This window comes from Eptatretus burgeri, chromosome 1 (genome assembly GCF_056783735.1).
Source record: "Eptatretus burgeri isolate ZD-2024b chromosome 1, Ebu_testis_v1, whole genome shotgun sequence".
In the NCBI taxonomy this organism is placed as follows: domain Eukaryota; kingdom Metazoa; phylum Chordata; class Myxini; order Myxiniformes; family Myxinidae; genus Eptatretus; species Eptatretus burgeri.
In genome coordinates this window covers 40,450,106-40,468,217 of record NC_140961.1, presented here as the reverse complement: position 1 = coordinate 40,468,217, position 18,112 = coordinate 40,450,106, and the positions used below count along the sequence as shown (strand labels likewise).

Here is an 18,112-nt window from a genome sequence, read left to right as displayed (position 1 = left end):
GCCTCCTCCTCTTTGTACTTTTGCCTCTCGTTTAGGTCTGTTCCTCCGTTTTTATAATGCATCGGACATGCAGAATTGCCAATCACGTTCGTCTAATCCATACCTATCACTTCCACACCACTGCTATCCCTCATCATCAGCCAGCTGTGTCCATCTCACTTGAACTTAATTATCCGTCTCTCGGTGTCTTAATTTACGTGGGTAATCGATTATCTTTTCTTCATCCTCATTGGTTTTTTTTTTTTTTTTCTTCTGTCCATTGAGATCTCATGTCACCATCACTTATGGAGACATTCCTGAATACAAACAAAAACTCAATTGTACAATGGAAGATCCAAATCCAAAAATGGAGGCACCCCGCACGGGAGGGTCAGGTTTGACATTTCGACCACAGAGTGGTCTTCATCTGGGACTGCGCGATGCGGCATTTTCATCATCACGTCACACTTTATGTTGGGTATGCGTGGGTGCAATTTAAGTTTGTTTGTCTTTTCACTATTATGATAAAGACTAGGGCACATCATCAAAACAGGAACACTAAACTGCATTAACTTTCACTTTGCTGTACTATGCATGTTACGATGTAATCTATTAACCCACACCATGTTAATGATAATACATGTTCCCTTCCACGAAACTTCAACGCAGGAGGAGGTCATTCGGACAATCAAATCCTGCACTATGATTGCCAACCTATGGTTGTTTGTCCATGCTCTGTCCTTTTTTTGCTTTTTCAATGTTGAGCATCAAGCAAGCATCACGTAGCATTTTTAACAAGTCCTCGGTATGACTCCGCTCGGGTTCTAACCGTCGACCCGACCAAACTCGGAACAGATGCTCCAACGATTGAGCCGCTATGCTTTGTTGTACAAATTCTGTTTTATTATGCTGCAGTCACCTGTGTTGTGGGACACTATCCTTTACCGACCTGCACTGTCCTGCATCAATATGTGATTTTGGTGTATTATCATCGACCTCCATGTGCTGTATTCCATTACAACAGGTTAATCCTGTATAGTCTTGTACTCTTACACACACACACACACACACACACACACACACACACACACACACACACACACACACACACACACACACACACACACACACACACACACACACACACACACACTGACCAAGATCTCAAAAATGAAGTCAAAAGACCATGGAAGCTGAAGAGCACAGAAACTGTACTAGTGATAATTGTAGAAACAAGAATAACTCGAAGGGAACTCGGTAGAGCGCATACCTCCGCCACGCAATGCCTGAACCAAGAGATCATATCAGGCCCAATACATTTTTTAAAATATCAGGCTATGTATCGTTTTTGAGCGCTATCTCTCAATGGTAAAGAATCACTTTTAAAAATCGAACAATTTTATATCTAGATTCGGATTCAGATCTTCATCAAAATCAAATAATTGCGTCCTTGCCACACACCCAACACGTCCACCAAGTTTCGTCAAAATCCGTCCACAACTTTTTGAGATGTCGTGCTGAATATCGTTTTTGGCCCTATCTCTCAATGGTGAAGAATAATTTTTAAAAATTCTAGTAGCCCGATTCGTATCTTCACCAAAATCTAATTAGTTCGTCTTTGTCACACACCTAACCTGTCCACAAAATTTTATCCGGATCCGTCCACAACATTTTGAGATATCTTGTAAACAGACAAACAAACAAGCAGTCATAGACTGGTACTTATGAAATCGTCAACTTGACCTCTGACCTTGTCTTATAAAAGCTGTCTCCAGAGAAGGTAGCGACGCAAATCAGAAGTTTCTACGATGATTCTGTACGAAACCATCAAAAATCGAATGTTTTGGATGTTTGACCTCAGTGTGACCTTGACCTTTAGATTAGACCAAAATCTAATCAGTGCTAGCCATCACCCTCCTGAATCACGTGGTGTAATTTGACATTGGTAGCTTCTTCTGTTCTCGAGTTATCGTGCTTACAAACAAACACACAAACACACAAACAAACACACAAACAGAGGACGGAAGTCATCAATATACTTACGAAATCTAAAGATTTCGTAAGTAACAAACAAGAACACCTTGTGCAGAGCGCGATACTTGCAAAATGCATCAAACAAATTTGACCTCAAAAATAATTGGTGATTGACTTAAATAACCAAATGTGCAAATCCTCTTCAAATTTCAAGTGAATCGGATGAAAATTGACAATTTTAGAAATGCAGCCGATGTTGACCTTTTGGCCAATGTGGACCTCCAAAATAATTGACCGGTTGAATTCGTTGACCTGAAATATAAATTGTTTTCATATTTCAAGCGAATCGGATGAAAATTGATGAATTTAGAAATACGACCTTAGTTGTTGACCTTGGGATTATGTTGACTTTTTGTTCTTTGTTGACCTCAAAAATAATTGGCTGGTTTAATTCAGTGACCAAATATGCAACTCTTCAAATTTCAAGTCAATCGGATGAAAATTGACAGCTTTAGAAATCTGGCCTATGTTGTCCTTTTGGCTTACGTTGACCTCAAATAATTGGTCGTTGAATTCAGTGACTAGATATGCAAATCCTCTTCAAATTTCAAGTCGATGAGATGAAAATTGAGGATTTTCGAAATACCACTTTAGTTGTTGACCTTGGGCCTATGTTGACCTTTTGATTTATGCTGACCTCAACAGTAATTGGCTGGTTGAACTCAGTGACCTGAAATATGAATCCTCATCAAATTTCAAGTCAATCGGATCAAAATTGAGGATTTTAGAAATCTCAACCAAGTTGTTGACCTTTGACCTTTTGACCTCAAAATAATTGGCTTCTTCCTTATGATAAACTCTGCCATGTGGTGAAGTTTTGTGAAGATCGGTTTTACATTATGACCTGTAGGCGACAGACAGGCATTGACAGGCATAGACAGACACAGACAGAATAACAAAATCGACGAACCAATAAACTTGAAAAATCTTCGATTTTGCAAGTAACAAACAGACAGAGAAAGCGGTGAAAACATAACCTCCTTCACCTTTGGTGGTGGAGGTAATAAAGAACCTTACAAAGATCTTTAAATAATCCTTGGGAATGTTGTTGTTGTTGTTGTTGTTGTTGTTGTTGTTCGTCTTTCGGCTGCTCCCGTTAGGGGTCGCCACAGCGGATCATCCGTTATGATCCGCGTACTGATTTGGCATAGGTTTTACGCCGGATTCCCTTCCTGACGCAACCCTGGTCGCCTCTTGCGACACAGGGATAAGGATTGGGTTTCGCCATGATTCCGGGATGCCCTACACCCTCTCATCGCACAGCCCAGTGCAGAGCTCCCGTCCTCAAGCGATCCTCCAACCCAAGCCTCCGAGTCGCTGGATTACAGGCGCACGCCACTATGCCTGGTATAAATAATCCTTGGGAATATTACTACAAATGAACTGCAGTTGGAAGCTGCCTGGGGCTCAGTGACGATCCTGAAAAGAGCCCTCGGAATATAACTTTGAGAACAAGAAAACTTTACAACTTTTCCATGAATTGTGACGCCTCACTGGAACGGAGATGGATACTTCGAGCAAAGGGAGGATAAGCGAAGGTTCAATAGATACCTAACCGAGTACTATTAATTTTTTGAACCTTCATGTTTGTCTTCTTTTGATTTATATTGGTTTTATATTCTATACTCGAGTGTGCGTGAGGGTATAGGATAATGCAGCTTAGCCTGTTTCGAAAGCAGTACAACACGTTAGAGTACTGTATATGATAATATAATATATTACAGATCAGTACAGAACAGCATGTTATACCATAGTGCAGCACTGACTAGGACGACACATTGCAGCGCAAGGTAGTGCAGCATCGTATAACTTAATACAGTCTGGTGTTTGTGTTGGTCATGCAAGCGCTTCCTTATGGCATCATGAAAAAGAATAAGAAGAAGAAGAAGAAAACTCCACCCACGTACCCCTTGGCCACACCCAATGTCAAAATGCAAGGTGATGTTAAAAACGACGTTGGGTCTCACCCCTGCATTTTGCCCTCGATAATCTCCACTTGGGAGGATACTTGTGTCTGGTGTTGGCTTAATGATTCGGGTGTTGGGCTTGGGATCCTCGGGTCCTGAGTTCAAATCCCGCTCGGCTGTTGAATTAATACCTGGTTGGGTTGACTCGGCCCGTCATCCTTTTGAGGTCTGCAAAGTGAGTACCAGCATGCTGGGATGATGGAGCCATTCGAGTATCCTGCGTCGGAGTGACGACCCGTCCAGGATTGTGCCCAATAGCCCAGGAGACTGCTTAGGCAGTACCAACGCTCTGCACAGAGTATGGTCCCGATGGATGGAATGGGAGGATACTTCACACCTGGCACACGATGCCTGCACAGCGTTAGATTAAGGCCACCCTGTGGTCAAAACATTGGATGTGAGCCCTGCCTGCTCCATAGATGTATATAATGGTGGGTGGTACCTTAATTTTCAAATTGCTTCCCAAATGCTCATTGCACAAACCCCCACACTCATTGCACTCATTGCACATTTACAATATATCGCTTGCTCATCAGCATCATGCTGGACTATTCCATGGGCACGCGGTCCAGTAAGGGAACACACATGGTGGCAGGCAGTGCATGCCAAGGTGGGACGTCAGAAACCGAATATGATCCTTCCTTTTAAAGTTTTCTTCTTTCCCGTCGCATTGTCTTTGTCAAACTCCAGTTTATCTGCACCAATGCAGCATGCCCTTTTTAAATTTTCTTTTGTATGCAAAGGCAAGGTTCCATGGAAGAGCTGGAACACTTCAAATGAATTCAGTCTGGTGCTACTTTCTGCTCACGCAAACCATTTGTTTGTGTTCAATGGGATGTGCTTCTTTTCAGGTTGGAACACCTGCTGTTTATTTGCTCGATATTGCTTGCTGTTTGCATGCGATGTATGCATGTCTGATTCCATGATATATTTTTCTTCCTTTCTTTCTTGTCTGCGTATGGCCAGTTATCATGAGGCTGTGATGTATCATTATTTGTAATACATATTTGGAAATGTTACACTGCAGAAACTTATCTGCTGAAGGCATAAAGAAATAATTTCCCAGAACTCGTGATTCCATGGGAAGCTCTTTCTCTGTACTGCTGTGCCTGGTTGGGTGTGGATGCCGATAGCCTATCGAAGTTTAGATATTCCTTTCTCAAAGTTAAAGGCATTGGTCTTCAGTGTCTGCTGTCTATGGATAACTGCATTGAGGCAGATCATGGAAGACGGAGAGGGTTGCGATTCACAACTGTGCTCAATAGGATGATGCACAGGGAGCGCGCGCACTTACTTTTGAGCTCTCAGATCCTGGTTCGATTCCTGATCTGACGATAAAATGTCTGATTGGTGATTTGCAAGAAGGGAGCCGCATCAGTGAGCGTGCCATCACTTGAATGGACATTAAGCCAGGTGTCCCATCGGCTATTATTTGTTGGTGGATGTTAAAGATCCAACGGTTATTTTGCGAAGGTAAAACGAGTTATCACCGGCACCCTGAACAAATTGCAATTTGATAGCTTGAGAACCGAAAGCTCAGATACAAGCACAACATCATTGAATTGTGCCGCCTTCTTGAGAATGTGTATAAATAAATAAAAATACAAAAAAAAGAGTGCAAAAACAATATATATATATATATATATATATATATATATATATATATATATATATATATATATATATATATATATATATATATATATATAATATTGTTGCGGGTCGGGGTTTGAGTACGGACGCGGTCCACAGGGTGGTTGCCAGACCCACCGCTCACCCTCTAACTCTGAGGTCGCAGGCCACGGATAACTCCGCGGCCTGATGAGTTGAACAACCACGGACACCGGTTGGGATAATTCGGTCTAACAGTTACCTATTATGTCGTGTTACCTTTTAGTAACCTAATTACCTCCACAAAGGTCTGCTCCCTCAATGCGCACCGAGTACGTGTTACGGCTGAGCGGAACTGTGGGTGCAGCGTTGGCTCATCAACAGAGCCAATCAGTAGGGCATAACTTCACGTCTTATCGATTATGCACACGCTATTTGGATCAATGACAGAAAGGATACGAACGAGGCAGATTTGAAAGAGAATAATTATTTATTTACATGTGCGCAAGGTGATCATATTATGAAGCACATATTGACAAAGCAATTAATCAAGCAGGTATTTACAAGCAGGCAAATAGATATGGAAGAGCAGACTTACCCCAAGTATGTATTTCCCTTAGACAGTCTTACTTAGACAACAGACAGACGTCATCATTCATTCCGGGAAGAAGAAGACCTGAAGAAATGAGGAGAAAGAAGCAGAATAGTGCGGGGATGACTCCTCCATTACCCCATGCAACCACGCAGGTTATGTCTCCTAACATTGAAGGAGAGGGGTGGGGGATGAGGGGTTGGGTTGTGGAGTGTCAGTGTTGTCAGAAGCATGTGGTGTGAGTGTATAGGGAGCTGCGAGACACCTTGAGGACTGCACCGTGCCCTTGGCTTGTGCGCCGCTTGCCTCTGACCTCGGCACGACTCGCTCCTACACCTCGTATCCCAGCACAGTTGGGTCCAATGCAATCCGCACTCTGGCAGACAATCTCCCGAAGAGGCAGTCTGAGATGTACTCACGCCCTTGCGAACACCCTTGTGTTCCGTCTCATCAAGCCGCTTGGGCTGGGCGTGGTTTCGACAGAGCAAACATCACGCAAGCACCCAACATCTTTGGAAAAGTACCTGTGAAAGAGTAGTATGCCTCTGTATAATGAAACATTTGGAGAATTTTCTAATCAACTCGCCCAAAAAGTTGATATTTTGCAGCCCGGACTACAAAAATCCCCGACCATGTTGACCCGTGCAAGGGCCATGGATGGCCGTGTTCTACCCGACCTCTCTGATCATCCCTGCCAGTGTGTGGACTTTGAATCTTGAGGGATTACCTCATATGAACATGACAGCCTTGGTGATTTTTTTAATGGACATCTTCAATTGGAAAGCCAATGCCGTCATCACCAACATTCAGGTAGACTTCCCAGAGGGAGACACCGTATCTGGTTTAGTTGCTTCTTGACACTAATGGGAAGGTCATATCTGGAGCTTGTGAATGCACAGGGTAAGTTTGAAGTGATTATATTTGCTTTAATTATGTTTGGGAATTGTGGAGGTGTGGTGGGAGTGGGAGTTGTATGGGCTTTGAGGACCATTATAAATGTTTATATCTGTGGGATAAAACGTTTTAGTATAATGTTACTTATTTCCTTCTGTTTGTTTCATGGAAGCATGACATAATATTCGTGCAATAGATATGCATTGTGTATATGTAATAGACGGTTTGACTTCCCTCCCATTGGTGGTATCTAGACTTTTCATCCCTGTGAAATCATCTTTTTTGTTCTTTCCTCTGTTTGTCCTTCGTTATTTTAATCCGTACAGCAAGCGTTGCAGTGTGAGGCTGGTGGGAAAACCAACCAGGGCCATCAAATCAAAAGGTGCCCACAGAAAGTCTACACACCTTTCAAAATTTTCACCTTTTGTTGCCTTATAGCCTGGAATTAAATTTCATTAAATCAGACTTTCTCCACCTTTATGTACACATCGTAACCCATAACTTACAAATGAAAAACAAATTCTACAAATTTCATAAAATTAATTAAAAATACAAAACTAGAATATCTTGGTTCAATAAGTGTCCACCCCACTTATAATGGCAATTGCAATTTAGCTCAGATGTAACCAATCACCTTCAAAATCACATGCCAAGTTAACTGGCCTACACCTGTGTTAAATTGTAGTGATTCTGATTATTTCAGAATAAAATCAGCTGTTCCTATATGCTTCCTCTGCTGGGTAGTGCATTCCACAGCAAAGACTCAACCATGGACACTAAGGAGCTTTCAAAAGATCTCCGGGATAAAGTTGTGGAAAGGCACAGATCGGGGGATGGGTATAAAATATTTCAAAGGCCTTGAATATCCCTTGGAACACAGTGAAGACAATCATTAATAAGTGGAAGGTGTATGATAACACCAAGACCATGCCAAGATCAGGACGTTCCTCCAAATTGGATGGTCAAGCAAGGAGGAGACTGATTCGAGAGGCCACCAAGAGGCCAATGGCAACTTTGATAGAGCTACATGCCTTTATGTCAAAGATTGGTGACTGTGTGCATGTGACAACAATGTCCTAAGCACTTCACAAGTCTGGCCTGTACGGGAGGGTGGCAAGAAGGAAGCCATTACTCAAAAAAAGTCCATCTTGAGTCCCGTTGGAGTTATGCTAAAACCCACTCTGGAGATTCTGAAGCCATGGTGGCAAAAAGTTTTGTGGTCTGACAAAACTAAGATGGAACTTTTTGGCATAAATGCAAAGCGTTACGTTTGGCGCAAACCCAACACAGGACATCACCCAAAGAACACCATTCCTTCTGTGAAGCATCGTGGTGGTAGCATCATGTTATGGTGATGTTTCTCATCAGCAGAGACTGGGGCACTTGTCGGGATAGAAGGGAAAATGGATGGAGCAAAATACAGAAAATTCCGAGAGGAAGACCTGCTTCCCTCTGCAAGAAAGCTGAAATTGGGACGGAAGTTCACCTTTCAACATGACAACAACCTGAAGCTGCAGTCAAAGCTACTGGAGTGGCTGAGTAACAAAAAGATAAATGTTCTTGAGTGGTCCAGTCACAGCCCTGACCGAAGTCCAATCGAAAATCTGTGGCATGACTTGAAGATTGCTGTCCATCAACACTCCCCATGCAACTTGACTGAGCTTGAACAGTTTTGTGCAGAAGAATGGGTAAATATTGCCCAATCAAGGTGTACAAATTTGGTAGAGACCTATCCCAACAGACTCACAGCTGTAATTGCTGTCAAAGGTGTTTCCACCAAGTATTAACCCAGGGAGGTGGACATTTATCCAAACAAGATATTCTCGTTTTGAATTTTTAATGAATTTTCTGAAATTTGCAGAATTTGTTTTTCACTTGGAAGTTGTGAGTTATGATGTGTAAATAAAGGTGGAAAAGTCTGATTTTATGCAATTTAATTCCAGGCTACAAGGTAACAAAAGGTGAAAATTTTGAAAGGGGGAGTCGACTTTCTATAGGTACTGTACCTCAGATGGCTCATGCAGAATCAATGGAACATGAGGAGAATGGAGAATCAATGGAACGTTGTGGGTCATGACATTGCAGGCATGGCAAAGTCGCCACACCCATCAGTCAGATTGCAACCAACGGCAAAGAGAGTGGTAGGATACACAAGCAAAAAATAAAAGCATGGGAAGTGAGAGATCTTGGAAGAATAGGGTGCGCGTCATCCAAGAGAGAGGGGTGCGCGTCATCCAAGAGAGAGGGGTGCGCGTCATCCAAGAGAGAGGGGTGCGCGTCATCCAAGAGAGAGGGGTGCGCGTCATCCAAGAGAGAGGGGTGCGCGTCATCCAAGAGAGAGGGGTGCGCGTCATCCAAGAGAGAGGGGTGCGCGTCATCCAAGAGAGAGGGGTGCGCGTCATCCAGGAGAGCGGGGTGCGCACCGTCCAGGAGAGCGGGGTGCGCACCGTCCAGGAGAGCGGGGTGCGCACCGTCCAGGAGAGCGGGGTGCGCACCGTCCAGGAGAGCGGGGTGCGCACCGTCCAGGAGAGCGGGGTGCGCACCGTCCAGGAGAGCGGGGTGCGCACCGTCCAGGAGAGCGGGGTGCGCACCGTCCAGGAGAGCGGGGTGCGCACCGTCCAGGAGAGCGGGGTGCGCACCGTCCAGGAGAGCGGGGTGCGCACCGTCCAGGAGAGCGGGGTGCGCACCGTCCAGGAGAGCGGGGTGCGCACCGTCCAGGAGAGCGGGGTGCGCACCGTCCAGGAGAGCGGGGTGCGCACCGTCCAGGAGAGCGGGGTGCGCACCGTCCAGGAGAGCGGGGTGCGCACCGTCCAGGAGAGCGGGGTGCGCACCGTCCAGGAGAGCGGGGTGCGCACCGTCCAGGAGAGCGGGGTGCGCACCGTCCAGGAGAGCGGGGTGCGCACCGTCCAGGAGAGCGGGGTGCGCACCGTCCAGGAGAGCGGGGTGCGCACCGTCCAGGAGAGCGGGGTGCGCACCGTCCAGGAGAGCGGGGTGCGCACCGTCCAGGAGAGCGGGGTGCGCACCGTCCAGGAGAGCGGGGTGCGCACCGTCCAGGAGAGCGGGGTGCGCACCGTCCAGGAGAGCGGGGTGCGCACCGTCCAGGAGAGCGGGGTGCGCACCGTCCAGGAGAGCGGGGTGCGCACCGTCCAGGAGAGCGGGGTGCGCACCGTCCAGGAGAGCGGGGTGCGCACCGTCCAGGAGAGCGGGGTGCGCACCGTCCAGGAGAGCGGGGTGCGCACCGTCCAGGAGAGCGGGGTGCGCACCGTCCAGGAGAGCGGGGTGCGCACCGTCCAGGAGAGCGGGGTGCGCACCGTCCAGGAGAGCGGGGTGCGCACCGTCCAGGAAAGCAGGCTCGATTCTCTTTGTCAACCAACAGTTTGAGGTTCACTTCTCTCTCTGGCCGTGAGTGATTTCTCTGCCTTGGGATTTAACTGCCCTGACTCCTGCACATCTCCAACTCCGATTTGCCCAGCCAACTCTTAGATTATAGGTTCTTGCCTTCAGAAAATGATTCTTGTAGTCCACTCCTTGGCAGAGGATGAAATATTGTTGAAAGTATAGCTCATATATATATATTTATATTTATTCTCATTTATCCCACTTTCAGAAGTTGCATGTTAGCCCACACTTCATGCCCAAAATTTGTAGTATCATTTTGGGTTACATGAAAAATTTGGTTGCCCGCGACTGACGGATGCCAACACAAACATGCACGATGGCACCAGCTTTAAGGCGGCGCATTGACTACATTTACTTACTGTCCACACTTCGTGAAAAATGACTCTTCTTGAAAGTCGTCATCTTCAACTACTCGAGCCTGTTATCTTCTCCACCCATGTGCTCAGGATCACAGTCTACATGCTACATGATCGTTATCAGTGGGAGTTGGTCGGTATTTATTCTGACATGTATTCCAGAAGCACAGTTCTGTGCATGGAATGCCGAAAGACACGCAGCCTTTGTCATCTGCCTCCCCTACTCTGCACATGGGCTTCTTGCATTCACAGGATGAATGGTCAAGAATGCGTTTTTGAGCTGATTGCATCTGTATCCAGTCAATTCCCAGGGTATCAACCACATCATTTATCAGCTTCCATCCCTGTCGAACAGGAGGTGGAATATCTGGGTTCTGTTCAGGAGGTGGTTTTGTTCTGCTTGTAAATGTCAGCTTGGAAATTGGCTCGCTGAATATGCTTATGCAAGGCATCTCGATTTGGTGGCAAAACATTCTCCGTCATGGTTGCCAAGGAGAACATTGCACATCTGGAATCATTCAAGTTTGAGTATCCCTGCTGACCATCGAGTTTGCAGACAAAGACTTCCAGGTCTGACACCATGTATTCAGTGACTGTGAACAATTCCCGTTGAGATTGAAATGCCAAACACAATGTTGGGTTGTACATAATCAGATTGATAGCCTTTGTCATAAAATGAACTGACACAGTCACCATCGAGTGAAGCTGTGGAGGCCTATCAGCGACTTGGTTATGTCATCTCCAAGATGTTGCGCAAAAGTCTGGAGATAAATAGGCTGCAGATTCTCATCTGTCCAGTGTGGAAGTAGAGCCGAGAGCCACCAAGACTTGAAGTTAATGCCATGATGGCCAAAATGTGCGCAGACATGAGGGCTGGGCAGGCTTCGCAGGAGAGGCTGGGAGCTGAGCTGACGGCTGAAATGAGAGCGAGCCAAGCTGACCTCATGGATAACCTTGGTGGCAAAATTTGATGCGGGACGCATGGACCTGAAGGCTGAGTTGGTGGCTGTCCATGGGGAGGTAACAAAGAGGATACAGGAGATGGGACAGATCATGGAGGCAGAAGTAGAGGGTAAAATTGGAACAGCACCAGTACGGGAGATAAAGGAAAGTAAAACGATTCCAGACGTAGAAACAGAAGTTAAAACAGAGCCAAATGAAAAAAAAATTCAATCGGGAAGAAAGGAGGAGATGGACGCACGAGCCAAAAAAATAATAAAAGAGCAAGAAGTGAGAGATGTTGGAAGAGAAGGTTTCACATCGAGGAGAGAATGGTGCTCTTTTGGAGAGAAGGTTGTGCGTTGATGGGAGAAGACTGTGTGCCATTTTTGCCAAGGACAGCTTGAGTGTCACTTTCCTCTGGCTGTACAACGATTGCCCTATGGTGCTGTTGAAACAGAACAATTATGGTTAACTACTTTAAAATAGCCACTCTTCCATATAAATGCTGTACTGAAAGTTATGTTTAAAAGACAATTTCAATGACAGATTTTGTGCAAGCAACAGCCGGTTAAAAGTGCCTGGCAAGCAGGACTGAGTCAGTGTAAACACACACACACACACACACACACACACACACACACACACACACACACACACACACACACACACACACACACACACACACACACACACACACACACACACACACACACACACACACACACACACACACACACACACACACACACACACACACACACACACACACACACACACACACACACACACACACACACGAAAAAGGCCTCATTTAGTATTCATACCCCATTTGGAAAGTCTTGTATTGCTGCAGAATTCAATGAAAGATAGTCAGTGGGAGCTCCAATTACTCGGTGAGATTTTGTAAAATTATTGAGGGATTTAAATAAATAAGAGGTGTTCAAGACCGTCCGCGTGCATCACGCATCATCACGATGTCCAAACATCATGTGTGGGGAGAAACGAAAAGTGCCTGCAAGTTAATGGCCGACAATTGGAACATTTACTGGAATTTACTTTGAGTGGTAATTCATCTCACGTGATAATTAATCAATTAATTAATTAATTAATTCTCTTTCCCATCACAAAGGATTGTTTTTTTTGTTATTCTTAGCTGCATTTTTAAAAAATTTACTTTGAACAATACAGTATTAATCCTGTGGCTCCTGACTTTTGGGCTACCCTGCACAATATATACGTGTGTGTGTGTATCTATCTATAAACAGTATATACACACACACACACACTAGCAAATACCACTCGTTGCTTCGCTGACGGGAATACTAAGAGAAGGGGCAGAGAGATGGGGGGGGGACAGAGAGGGTGGGAAGGGGAGGCAGTGGGGAGTATGTGGGAGGAAAGAGAAAGAGAGACAGGTGGGAGACAGCAGATAAGTCCAAGGCTTACCTAGCCGTGTTTAACCCCCCTCGGGATCTTTGACTGGTCGAGGGTTAACCATAACCATCACCGCCACACCTCAACACAAAGCACCATTTCCTGTGTGTTTTGTATTTTACGGCGATGGCCCCGCTTCACACAGGGGCAGCAAAGGTTTCATAGGCTTGAACTGTGTCCTCCCTGAACCAGATAGTCCATACAACCGACCTGAAGCACAACACAATGACTGGGAGATCGCTGGTACGGGAGGGCAGAATGCAGTCATTGTTGCTGTGTTTACCCCCAACATTGCTTTTTTGCTGTTGAGAAGTTTCAGTTGCCCTGTAAATCGTCATTGCTGCTGTGTTCGCATTTTGTCTTTCTTCTTGATGTTGCCTCATTTCTGCTGCTCTGAAATTTTGTTATTCCTTGCTTTTTGTCATCTTTGTGTTCTTCTATCTTGCTGTTCTTCCGTCTCTTTATCTTCTTGTATCTTTCTTCTTCGATCTGCCTCTCCTTCTTTTGTTCTTTGTTTTCTTCTGTCTTCCTCCTTCTTCTGTGTTTCTCTCTCTCTGCCTCTCTTCTCCAGCATTGTTTCTTATTCTTCAGCACTGAGGATTTCACACCACATTTTATCACAGTGTTTGACATTGTTTGTTTTTTTTAATCCTTGTCGAGCTTCAGGACAGACAATGTCGCATGTTTCTCCATGTGGAGTCAATATGAAAAGGTTTTTTGCCATTGCCAACTCTGGAACAACCAACATAGAGTTGGCCATGAGAAAAGCATGGGCTTTTCAGGTTGAGGCCAAAACTTTGAGTGATTGTCCTTGTACCTTGTTGATGCTCGTGGCAAAACTGAAGCGGACAAGGAACTGGAGCCTTCGAAATTGAAGTGGCAAGTCAGATGGGATCATTGGAATGTGTGGAATGAATACATCCTGTCCTGCTGCATGGCCAGTCGTGATTGTGTCTTTAATGACACGTGGCATAAGCTTCTTGACGGCCAAACATGTTCCATTGCAGAGTGTTGGTAGGTCCAGATTCCTTCGAAGCATAATGGGTGCACCAATCTTGAGCTCCAGATTGTGAGGAGGCACACCTGGTGGTTCCAGAGGGTGAAGAAATTCTGTGGGGTGGTGGACTGCTTCATTTGTGTCTGGTACTGTGTCAACCGACTTGTACGTTTGCATAGTGCCAGGTAACTGTGTAAGAAGGCTTCTGTTTGTATAATTAGCAGAATCATTTGTTGGTGCCAAGATGGCTCTTTGGCACAGTCTCTTGTGGTCATGGAAGTTATGTGCAACATTTGGAAATACTACATCTTGCAGTTGTTGAAGCGTTGCAACTGATTTCCCAATGTTGTTCGTTGAGATAGTTCCATCTTGAATTTACAGATGCCATGGCTCCATTTCCCAGTTTGAGCAGGCTTGCAGCAAACTCCACAGCAGATGAATCACCTGTCAGAAGCACTCACATGTTGGTCATTGGGCTGAGTGGCTGAATGTTGTTCCAAATGTATGAGGCCATGAGGCAGGCCAACAGTTCATCAGCTTTGGTTCCATGTGGAATGACCAGCAGCCAACACCAGTCTGTCGAAAATCCCCGGCCAACACCAGTCACTCCACCCATTCTTCTGTCATCATGTCGAAGATCTTGCATGGATGCGATCAAGAGCCTCGAAGGCAGCTTTGTGAGACATTGTACATTCATCCCAAACAATGAACCGGCACTCTTGCAGGAGCTTAGCTTTGCCAGTACCCCTGCCAATGTTGCAGGTCGGTGCCTCCATACTTGCCAGATTTAAGGGTAATTTGAAGACCGAGTGAGCTGTTCTTCCTCCTATCAACAGTGTGGCAGCAATGCCTGATGATGTCACTGCAAGGGCAATCATGGTTCTTGGCCAGATTTTTGTTGAAAGGGTCAGGGTCAGGGGTCAGGAAGTTGAGGGTCAGGAAGGCCAAAAGGTTTGACGTCAGAGCCACCCAAAGCCTTGATCTTGTCTTCAATGATATTAAGAGCTTGATTGGAGATGGCATCACTGTCATCCAGTTCCAGGTTAGGATTTTGCACTTGTGCATGATGCAAAATGTCCTGTGCCACATTCTCCTTGTGGTTATCCCATAGTTGTTGAGGATTTGACATGGCACATGTCTGCAACATGATGGCAAACAGGTTTCGCAGCATCTATGGTGATCGAGTTGCAGCTGCCTCCTCCAATGTGCTGTTCCAGTGTGTATCATCCTCCAGGAGTCCTCTGAGCTGGCAAGCCTGTTTAGAAGTTTCACAGATTGTGGCATCCACTCAATTGGTGCTTTCTCAAGTTCTCAAAAGATGTTGGACCTTTGACCTCCTGCAGAAGCAGTCTCATGTAAAAACATTCAAAATCATTAGGATGGACAGTGTACACACGGCCAAGTGCATCACTGGCTTTGATGTCTGGCTGGTCTGGTACAATCTGTCCTGCTTCGTGGCGAGCCCATTTCTTGCTGCCAACATTCCACATGTTGTACTTGGGTATCTCATGATACAACAGTCTCTTCACAAATTCATCATCCTGGCAAAGATTGAAGAAAGCAGTGAGAGTTGTGTCTTGTGGGACTTGGGGTGTGCTCACGTACATTCTCCTCCGTGAAGTACACTCTCTGGCCATTCTCAAGGCGCACACTGAGATGAACCATAGTGGGATGTCGCTCATCAATTGGGAAGGTCAGGATCCTCCAGATGGCTTCATTGCTGCTGATGTATCTTCCCATTTCATATTGCCAAACCTCATCATGCACAGTCCCATCCATTGTCAGGCCAAATACAGCCATGCCAGATACTTTGTTGACATATTTGCATACATATTTGATGGATTTCACAGAGTGGCAGTACTCAACGTTGATGTGTGCATTGAAGTGCCACTCGTGCTCCCCAGCTGGAGTTTTGTCTGAATGAATGACAATTTTGCACTCGGGTGTCATCTTCTCCATGGCACACTTGAGACTCGGAACATAGTGGTTTTCCTTGTGGAGCTTAATCTTGCAACTGCAACACCACTTCCAACTTGGTTTGAATGCCATTGTTGCAGCGCTGTTCAGCCTGCTTTGTATTGTCACCAATGAAGTCGATCTGCAGGAATTTTGGTCGCGGCTGTAGACTGCCAATCTGATGATAAACCTGTCCCAACAGTTTAAATGTGGGCATGTAGCCAGATTCTCTGATCTCCTTTGTGGTGCCGAAAGATGTCATGTTGAAGTACGAGTTGTATCTTCTGATGTTGCTTTGGAAATGACTTGCATTCGATGTGTCGACTATCAACAATGTACGAAGAGGTTCAGGAGGAGCATTAATTTGGGTCAGCCGAACCTTGCCACTATTGCAGCATATCCGTGGAGCTTCTCCTGTCCATTTCTTCACATCACAGTACCTGAAAGTAAGCAACTATTGGATCAGAAGCATAATCCAAGGCTGGATTGTAGGAGAATGAAGACTTTTCTTTTACCCTCCAGGGCTGTTTCCTCGATGTAGCCATTCAATGTCGCGTTTGCCTTTCGTCTTCTTTCTTGCTCTTGAGGAGTTTCAGCCGCTTTTGAAAGTCACAAAGAGAAACTCCAAATGTTTCGAACGCAAACCCGGTTCATATTAAGATAAACAACTGCTTTCGAAATAGCCGCAAGGACAAAGGAGAACACGATCGCTCGTACGCTGCTGAGGTTAGAAGTTAAAACCCACACAGCCGGTCTGAACCCCCATCCTGGCCTTACCAAGGCGGTGTTACCCGAGCATTAATTATTGACGTCATATGTTCCAGGTGTCCCCAACTCCATGAAAACATCAGTTTAATTTCGTTTTTTCACATTTAAAAGGTCATGGTTAGTTTCCCGTTAAGCTTGTAGAATCACCGGGTGAGGACAAACACGCCTGTTCCAAGTTCCTTACGAAGTTCCGCATGGATAAAGTACACAAAAATAACCACAAAGGCTTACCTTTTGAAGTCAAGCGAAAAACTGACAAAATTCAATTTTTCACAAAATGTCGGCCGACGCTTTTCACAGCTCAAACCAACATGAAGGAACTCCGAACACAAGGCCGATGGATGTTTTTATTTATTTATTTTTCATGTATGAATGTCGAAGTGGCGGAGATAATGAAAACACATCGCACAAAAAGTTAAATAACGAAAAATGAAATTGCACGACATTTTCAGGAGGCGAGGCACCACCCGAGAGAACGCCCACCATCGCGCAGCTCGGTCGATGTGAGATGTGTAGGTATTTTTACCCTCGCCGAAGGAGAGGGCATTGCATTTGGGTCTGTCTGTCTGTCTGTCTGTCTGTCTGTCTGTCTGTCTGTCTGTCTGTCTGTCTGTCTGTCTGTCTGTCTGTCTGTCTGTCTGTCTGTTTGTAAGCACAGAACTTTCGTGTTTTTCTCCACTCCACAACCGCTTGTTGGATTGAGATGAAATTTTCACCATTATTGCAACGACACAAACAGAATGTTTTCATGATAATTATGATGCCATAGGTCATGTGGTGTGGCAACCCTATTGGAAAAATGGAAAAACTTTGGACTTCTATCTCTGAAACCACACAAAGGAAAAAATTGAAACATGGCACATGGCAAGTACTCCTCATGGGGAATGTGCGTGATTTTTTTTTTTGTATGATGTCATAGGTACCTTCGTTATGGCATCATAATTGCATATGTAGAACGCTACATCCGATCAGTAAAATGAAAATACATCGCACAAAAAGTTAAATAATGAAAAATGAAATTGCACGACATTTTCAGGAGGCGAGGCACCACCCGAGAGAACGCCCACCATCGCGCAGCTCGGTCGATGTGAGATGTGTAGGTATTTCAAAACATATGTTTCGAAAATGTAGAACGCTACATCCGATCAGTATGAAATTTCTTGAGGGTCATCTTGGAAGAAAA

At 45.2% G+C, this 18,112-nt stretch overlaps 1 protein-coding gene across 7 annotated transcripts in view; it reads left to right on the top strand.

The window, feature by feature from the left end:
* The window catches only part of LOC147034316 (rho guanine nucleotide exchange factor TIAM1-like), a 162,154-nt gene that overhangs the window by 79,083 nt on the left and 64,959 nt on the right, over positions 1-18,112 (top strand). The gene's annotated exons all lie outside the window — the stretch shown is intronic.